Below are 7,685 nucleotides of genomic sequence, written 5' to 3' on the forward strand. Positions count from 1 at the left end.
TAGCCCATCATTCAAGACTTTTTTCAAATGCTGTAAATATTTCTCAGTGGTGTTAAAATGAAAAGTTAAGGCCAGAGAAGGTATGAGCCAAACATGTATGAGTTTATGTATCTGTTCCATCAAAGAAAGCCCATAAAGGGGCGCCTGGGTGGCTCAGTCGGTTAAGCATTCGACTTCAGCTCAGGTCAGGATCTCGCGGTCCGTGAGTTAGAGCCCCGCGTCGGGCTCTGGGCTGATGGCTCAGAGCCTGGAGCCTGCTTCTGATTCTGTGTCTCCCTCTCTCTCTGCCCCTCCCCCATTCATGCTCTGTCTCTCTCTGTCTCAAAAATAAATAAACTTAAAAAAAAAAAAAAAGAAAGCCCATATGACTTTGGGCAAATCATTTTCCATCAAGTTAGATTAAGAATTAGGTTGGAAATCTTATTTAGCACAATAGATATTCAAATTCTAACTTTTATGATTACTTCCAATTTTGGAAGGCTAATTAGGAGACATAAGCCATATTTGTATATCTTTGAATCTGTCATTGTCATGTTTTTTTTTCTTCCATTCACTTATATTTCCACATTATATCTCATGGCATGAATGTATCATATCTGTGTTAAATGATATAATAATTATGATGGTGTAGAGTGGAAGTAAAGTAGCAAAAAATAAAAACCTCAGTGAACAAATCCCATATGATATTGGGCTACCTAACGGCAAATTTAGAAGTAAGAAAGTTCCATGATTGGTTAATTCAGCAGCTCACATAACATGATGCTTAGGGATATGTTTCATTAATATATAAAATAAATGAATTATGTAAATGCCTGACAGTTTTTTAATAGGATAACTATTATAGCTGATCAAAAATTGAAATGCCTAATAGTGTAAATATCATTCGGTTATTCATTTTACAAGGTACAAGTATGGACATAAATATAACACCTGTGTAACTAGTTGTAAGTTAACACTTTTCTGACAAAAGAACAATTACAATAAATTACTCATAAAGACTATTTCAGTTTCTAAATTATCTGATATGGTTCATAGTTGGTTTAATGTAAGTTTACAAAACTTGTTTTTTTTCTTTTTCAAAAGAACTTAAATGGAAAAAATATTTATAAGTCATCTCATCACTGTAAATGACCAAAGATATTGCAAATATTGAATATATTTTAGACTATCCCATAAGAGAAGAAATCTCTCAAAAAGTCGTGGTATTTTGTGTGTGCCAGCTATTGATGAGGCATTATTTTGGTATAGGGAGAAATTTGTGCTTCATTGAAACCTATGCATTTCTATACTCAACACACACTTTCAGGTTAGGTGATTCTATCCCTTTGCATAGATTTTCTTTTTCCTTTCCTTTCCTTTCCTTTCCTTTCCTTTCCTTTCCTTTCCTTTCCTTTCGTTTTCTTTTTTTTACAAGCTCTTTTGCATCTTTATTAGCAGTAGGTAACTGAAAAAGATGTACCTGTCCACTCACCCTATGGGAAACCAGTTTTGTCTCCATTTCCATGTTTGTTCAAATATTACTGAACTATAAATGTATCTATTCTTCAGATTCTCTTTTGAAGCAGTTACAACTTCTATTTCCTTCTATTGATGAGTATAGTCAAAAATCTTTAGCTTATGTTCATTTTTATATTTGTATAAGAGTCATGATTTTAACTTTTATGGAAAATTATCTTTTAATAAACTAAGTATATAAGACTGAGAAACAATGTACTCTTGACTCATTAACATGCTTATTAGAAAATAAAAGTGGGAGGACAATTTTATGCTGGGTAGTCAAACAGACCACCTCTATGTGATGACATTTGAGAAGGAAACTAAGAATCAATCACCTTTTTAATAATTTTAATTTGATCTGGAGATCATTCTGCCTGATATTTGGAAAGTGTGTTGCGGTACAGCAACATTGTAAGAAAGAGATCAATTAGAAGAGTTTTTTAAACGTCTCAGTGGGAAATGATTGCAGGATGGATTGGTGTACAGGAGATAGAGGAAAGTAAACAGTTTAATGAATGTTGCAAGGGCAGCAATATTGGTGGTTTAGATATTATGGCTGAGGCAAAGTGACATAGGTATTTGGAATGACAAAGAGGTTTTGACTGAGCAAGAGAGAGTGGTGCAATTTACCAAAATGTGGTATCTGCAGTGTGAATAGAGTTTTTACCAAGGGAATTAGTATCACTGCATAGATTTTTTTTTTATAGTCAGCCAAATATTTATTTTAATTTTACCTGTAGGATTGATGATTTTACCTATTGCTTAGGTGAATTATCGAATTCCAGGCCATTTCAATGTGTTTATTGTATGATTTTTATATAATAGAAGTTTATAAAATGTTCATGACACCAACTACACAAAAGTAGCATGTGTACTGTTTGACCTGTATCAAGAACCCAGTAAATAAATTCTCAGATAAAACATTTCTTTGGCGAACTCAGGTGCTAAAATTAAAATTTAGAAGTAAATCAATATTCAGATGAGTTATGATAGGAAATAATATAGCTAACAAGGCCAGTGAAAGTAGTAAAGTGTTGAAGAAATTCTCTTGAGAATTGTGAAATAATCCTTATATTTTGAATGAGTGATATTGAAAGAAATAAAGCACAGAATGTGTGGAAAATAGGAGAAGAGAAAAGGGAATGCTATTTTGAACATGAACAGATTGCTCCTACAGGCATTTATGCAAAAAACCTTTTCTAACAGGTCTCAAATACACACCCACAGTTTACAGTTCAGTGAACTCAATTTGAACAATAAATCTATACCATGACCTGATGCTGAAAATAATGTAAACCAAAAAAAAAAAAAAAATCTTGACAATACTTCTTTAAACTCAGATCAATGAATATTTGTGTTTCAAATAAGTCTTCATAAAATAAAAGTGTTAGCACATAAATGAGATTATTTATTAATGATAAACTGAATGTAAGAAACATCTAAGATGCTTAGGAGAGTCTTTGCTGTAGAGATTTTCCCCTTCATAAAATCAAATATTTTAGAGTCAGTTCCCAGCATAGGATTTATTGGGTTTATTGGTTTTCATTAAATTAAATCCTAAAAGACTGAAATTAAATATCTTTCAAAATTACTCAAACCTGTAGCGGTATACCTGGTATCTGGTGGACAAAGGATTCCTCAGGTCAGAATTTACTGTTCAGTGGAGAGATCAGAAAAGCATGAAGCAGGATGTAACAAGGGGAATGCAATGGGAAAGGTAGCTACATTTTCTTCATTAGCATAGTTACCATACTTTTCAGTTATAAAATAAAAAAATATATATATATGCATGAATGCATGTATGTATATTAAATAGGAGGTAAAAGATAAAATACTAGATGTTTTTTGTTTGTTTTTCTTTCTTTCTTTTTTTTTTTTTTTCCTGAAACAACGTAGGAGGGGTGCCTGGCTGGCTCACTCAGAAGAGCATGCAAAACTTGATCCCCGGGCCATGGGTTTAGGCCCTGTGTTGGGTGTAGAGATTACCAAAAATATATATAAACTTTGAAATAATACAGGAAAGTTGAGGACTTAATATTGTTTTACCAACTCCTCTCGCATCACGATCCCTACAACAATGTTCTAACGCATCACATTCCTATTACTCAAACTCCAAATCAATACAAGGTACATTCCTGCAGTGCTAAAGCTAAAATTTAATAAAGTCCCTTGGTTTATATTTCTTAAATAATGACGGGTGAGGAAGTCTTCTTTGAAATAGAAGAAATCAAATAATTCTGAAAAGATTAATTGAAAAATTCATAAAAGTTTCCCACTAGGACGGTAGTTTGTGAGAGAGAAAAAAAGAAATACAAAAAAAAAAAAAAAGTTCTTGTGTTCATATATTTACTTTGAAAAATTTCACCTGCTGTTAGCTTCTTTGTAATAAAAGAAAAACCTAATAGAAAAAGAAAGTTTATAAGTTATCAAGAAAATATTAACCCATTTCACATTAACAGAAAAAAAAATCATTAGGTGATATAATTTTATCAGTGCAAAGATTTTTGAAAGTAAAAGATGTTCTTCAATTTTCATTTTGTATTACACTGTGAAGGCAAAAATGTTCTTATTCTATTTCCTTTGTTTCTGAATAATCATATTATTTGAAATGTTTATATTTACAGATAAATTTCTTGCATTTGACAACGGACACTTTCATATAATGGTTCAAATTGATTTATCCTAAGATACTTTTTAACATACCAGTTAATTATAAGCAATACTGAAACAGGCATAGTAAACATTAGTATACACAGTATACATTAGTATAGTGGTTGTCTACATTAGGAAAGTTTGTTAGCTTATATTTGGAGGAAAAAATCCTATGATATTATACAAAAATATTTTATGTGCACAAAATATAATATATAATTCAGTTTCATTTTTAAATTCTGCCATATTTCTATTTGTATCTATAGTGGTAAAATATTATACAGTTTGTTTAATGTGTATTTGTCCATCAAGTCTTTAAAAATTTACTATGAATTAAAAAATAAATACTTTTAACATGCACCTTTCTTAAATTATGAAGCTAGGAATATCTCAGTTTCTCTACCTCACTACCGTCATCTCAGCTAGGCTATAGCAATGGCCTCCAACCAAATCTCTGTCTCTATTTTTCATCTCACTACAGTCAATTTTTTATATAGCTTAGATTATCTTTTAAAAGAATTCTATCTCCATCACATTCAAAATACAATAAACTATTATGTTCCTGCCATGTAAAGTCCCACCAATCATCTGGTCCCTTTATATCTCTCTGATCTTTTGTCCCTTTATCCTGTGCCTGACTCTAGCTCATGAACCCTGACAACATTGGCCGTCTTGTTGTTTATCGCTAGATTATTCCAGATTTGGTCCTGCTTCAGTACTTTAGCACCTCCTGTATGGTATGCCCTAAATAGCCCTCTCACATATCTTCATATCATTGTATGGCTTAATCTTTGCTCAAATTTACCCCTGAGAGAATTATATTTTTACCATCTTTTCTAAAATTCTGTTTAATCACTTTCTATTATCCTACCCTGATTTTTAAATTTGTATTATTTATTTATTTATTTATTTATTTATTTATTTATTTATTTATTTATAAAGGCACATTTATTCAGAGTCATGATCAGACTATTACATTTAGCAATCAACAGCATGGGAGCAAAAAAATCTACATTAAAACCCTTTGTTGGAATGCTTTACACTTTCCATTGAACAGAAACTAACCCTGTTATACAATTAGTCACAAATTCAGCCCTCGAGTTTTTTGTCCATACACATGAGTTTTGTCTAAAACATGTCTTCTTTGTAGCAGCTAGGCCCTGCCACCACTGTGCTTGGCTGAGTTGACAAATGTGTTATAATCTGTGCCTTCTCTGTCACTTCTCTGGCTCTCCTCTCCTCCTAAGCTTTGTTTCCTGTCGGTAATTAAAATCTTCTGTCACTGCCATAGCTACTGCTGCTGCTGGAACTGCCATAACCACCTTGGTTTTATGGTTTGGCAAAGTATTGGTCTCCACCACCATAGGAGCCAGAGCTTCTGCCTCCAAAATTTCCTCCTTTAATGGGTCCAAAATTTGAAGATTGATTGTTGTAACTGTGAAAATCATTACAGCTTCACCACTTCCAAAGTTGCTTCCATCATTACCAAATCTGTTATAGCCATCCCCACTGCCACCATTATTCACCACCACCTTGACTGCCACCAAAGCCACCTCGCCTACTGATGTTTCCTCCACGACCAAGGTTGTCACTCCCACCAAAACCACCTCCAAAGCCACCACCAAAGCTTCCAGAACCACTTTGACCTCCTTGGCTGGATGAAGCACCAGCCATCTCTTGCTTCGATAGAACTTCCCTTACTTCACAGTTGTGGCCATTCACAGTATGGTGTTTTTGAATGATAGTCTTGTCTACAAATTCATGGTCATCAAATGTTACAAAAGTAAAGCCTGTCTTTTGCCACTGCCTTGGTCAGTCTTGATTTCAATCACTTCGGTTTTCCCATACTGTTCAAAATACTCTCTCAGATGATGTTCTTCAGTGTCTTCTTTAATGCCACCTTCAAAATTTTTTTTCATAGTTAAGTGGGCACCAGGTCTTTGAGAATCTTCTCTGGAGACAGCCCTCTTTGGTTCTACAACTCTTCCATCCACCTTGTGTGGCCCTGCATTCATGGCTGCATCCACCTCATCCACAGTGGCATAGGTGACAAACCCAAAGCCTCTGGAGCACTTGGCGTTTGGAACTCTCATTACCACACTGTCCATAAGCACTCCCGATTGCTCAAAATCGCTCCTCAGACTCTCATTGATTGCTTCAAAGCTCAAACCTCTGATGAAAAACTTCTACAGCTGTTCAGCATCTTTAGGAGTCTCTGACTTAGACATGACGGCAGTTGGAGCAGGGGAGAGACTTTAACGATGCTTACTCAGCAGCATCCAGGGGCAGAAACGTTAGTTTTTTTTTGTTGTTGTTGTTGTTTTTTTTTTTTTTTTTTAATGTCTATTATTGGTGTGTGTGTGTGAGAGAGAGAGAAAGAGAAAGAGAGAGAGACAGAGAGAGAGTGAGCAAAGGAGAGGCAGACAGAGAGGGAGACACAGAATCCAAAGCAGGTTCCAGGCTCGGAGCTATCAGCACAGAGCCCAAGACAGGGCTCAACCTCACGAGCCCAACCATGAGATCATGACCTGAGCTAAAGTTGGATGCTTAGCTGACTGGGCCACCCAGGCTCCCCCTGCCCTAATTTTTATACCCACCATCACAATTATTATGAAGGTGAATTAATAAATAATGTCAAATAAGTGACAGGAACAAGAGTTTAAAGTTGGGAATAGAAACAGTACCATAAGTCTCAGAGCAATTAAAATAAAAAAAAATATATATATATTGGTCATTGACCTTAGAACTTTAGAGACAAATGATGGCAAAGGCAACAACATTGTCATTTTTTCTTCAGGAAAGGCAAAATGCAGTAAGACAACCACAATGAAAAGGAAATGAGAAGTGGAGATAATATATGTGTTTATCATTGCTATTGTTTGGTTATTTTATTGGATAAATGTCTTTGGATGATGTTATAAATTGAAGAAATAGTAAGTAGAAAAACTAGTTGACTACATGGGAGATAGAAGAGATTTTGATGAAATAGATATCTGAGGAAATTAGGAAGAAAAGAAATCTGTGCAGGCATGAAAACAATGGCTTTGAGAAGGAGGCACTCCTAATCCAAAGGCTACAGAAAAGCATAAAGGTTATGAAATACAGAGGGATGAATTATATCCAATTAGACTTCATGCTAAAGTACTGGAAGTTATCTGGGACCCAAATGATATGGGTTACCATCTACCTCACATCCACTTTCAGCAGTTATTAACATCTTACATTACTGTGGTACATACTTATAGAGGATACATAATATCAAAGTGACCTATCACTGTTGATGTTACACTTGATTAACTGCCTGACAGTGTGTTTTCAGGTTTCTCCACCGTAATGTTACTCTTTTCCTTCTCTTTCCATACTTTACTTTTTGGAAGGAAGTCACTTATGTGCAGCCCCTTCTTGAATGGGACAGTATCATCAATTGCCTATAAATGTGGAGAATAAATTATTTGGAATTATTCTGCATAGTAGATTTATCTCTTCTCTCTCACTTATTACTCAATCATTTGTTTATATCATTATGAATTCATGGA

At 34.4% G+C, this 7,685-nt stretch overlaps 1 pseudogene; it reads right to left on the reverse strand.

The window, feature by feature from the left end:
- Positions 1-5,250: 5,250 nt before the first annotated feature.
- Positions 5,251-6,377, reverse strand: LOC123609785 (annotated as a pseudogene).
- Between the last annotated feature and the right edge of the window lie 1,308 nt (positions 6,378-7,685).

Source organism: Leopardus geoffroyi, chromosome B2, assembly GCF_018350155.1.
Source record: "Leopardus geoffroyi isolate Oge1 chromosome B2, O.geoffroyi_Oge1_pat1.0, whole genome shotgun sequence".
In the NCBI taxonomy this organism is placed as follows: Eukaryota; Metazoa; Chordata; class Mammalia; order Carnivora; family Felidae; genus Leopardus; species Leopardus geoffroyi.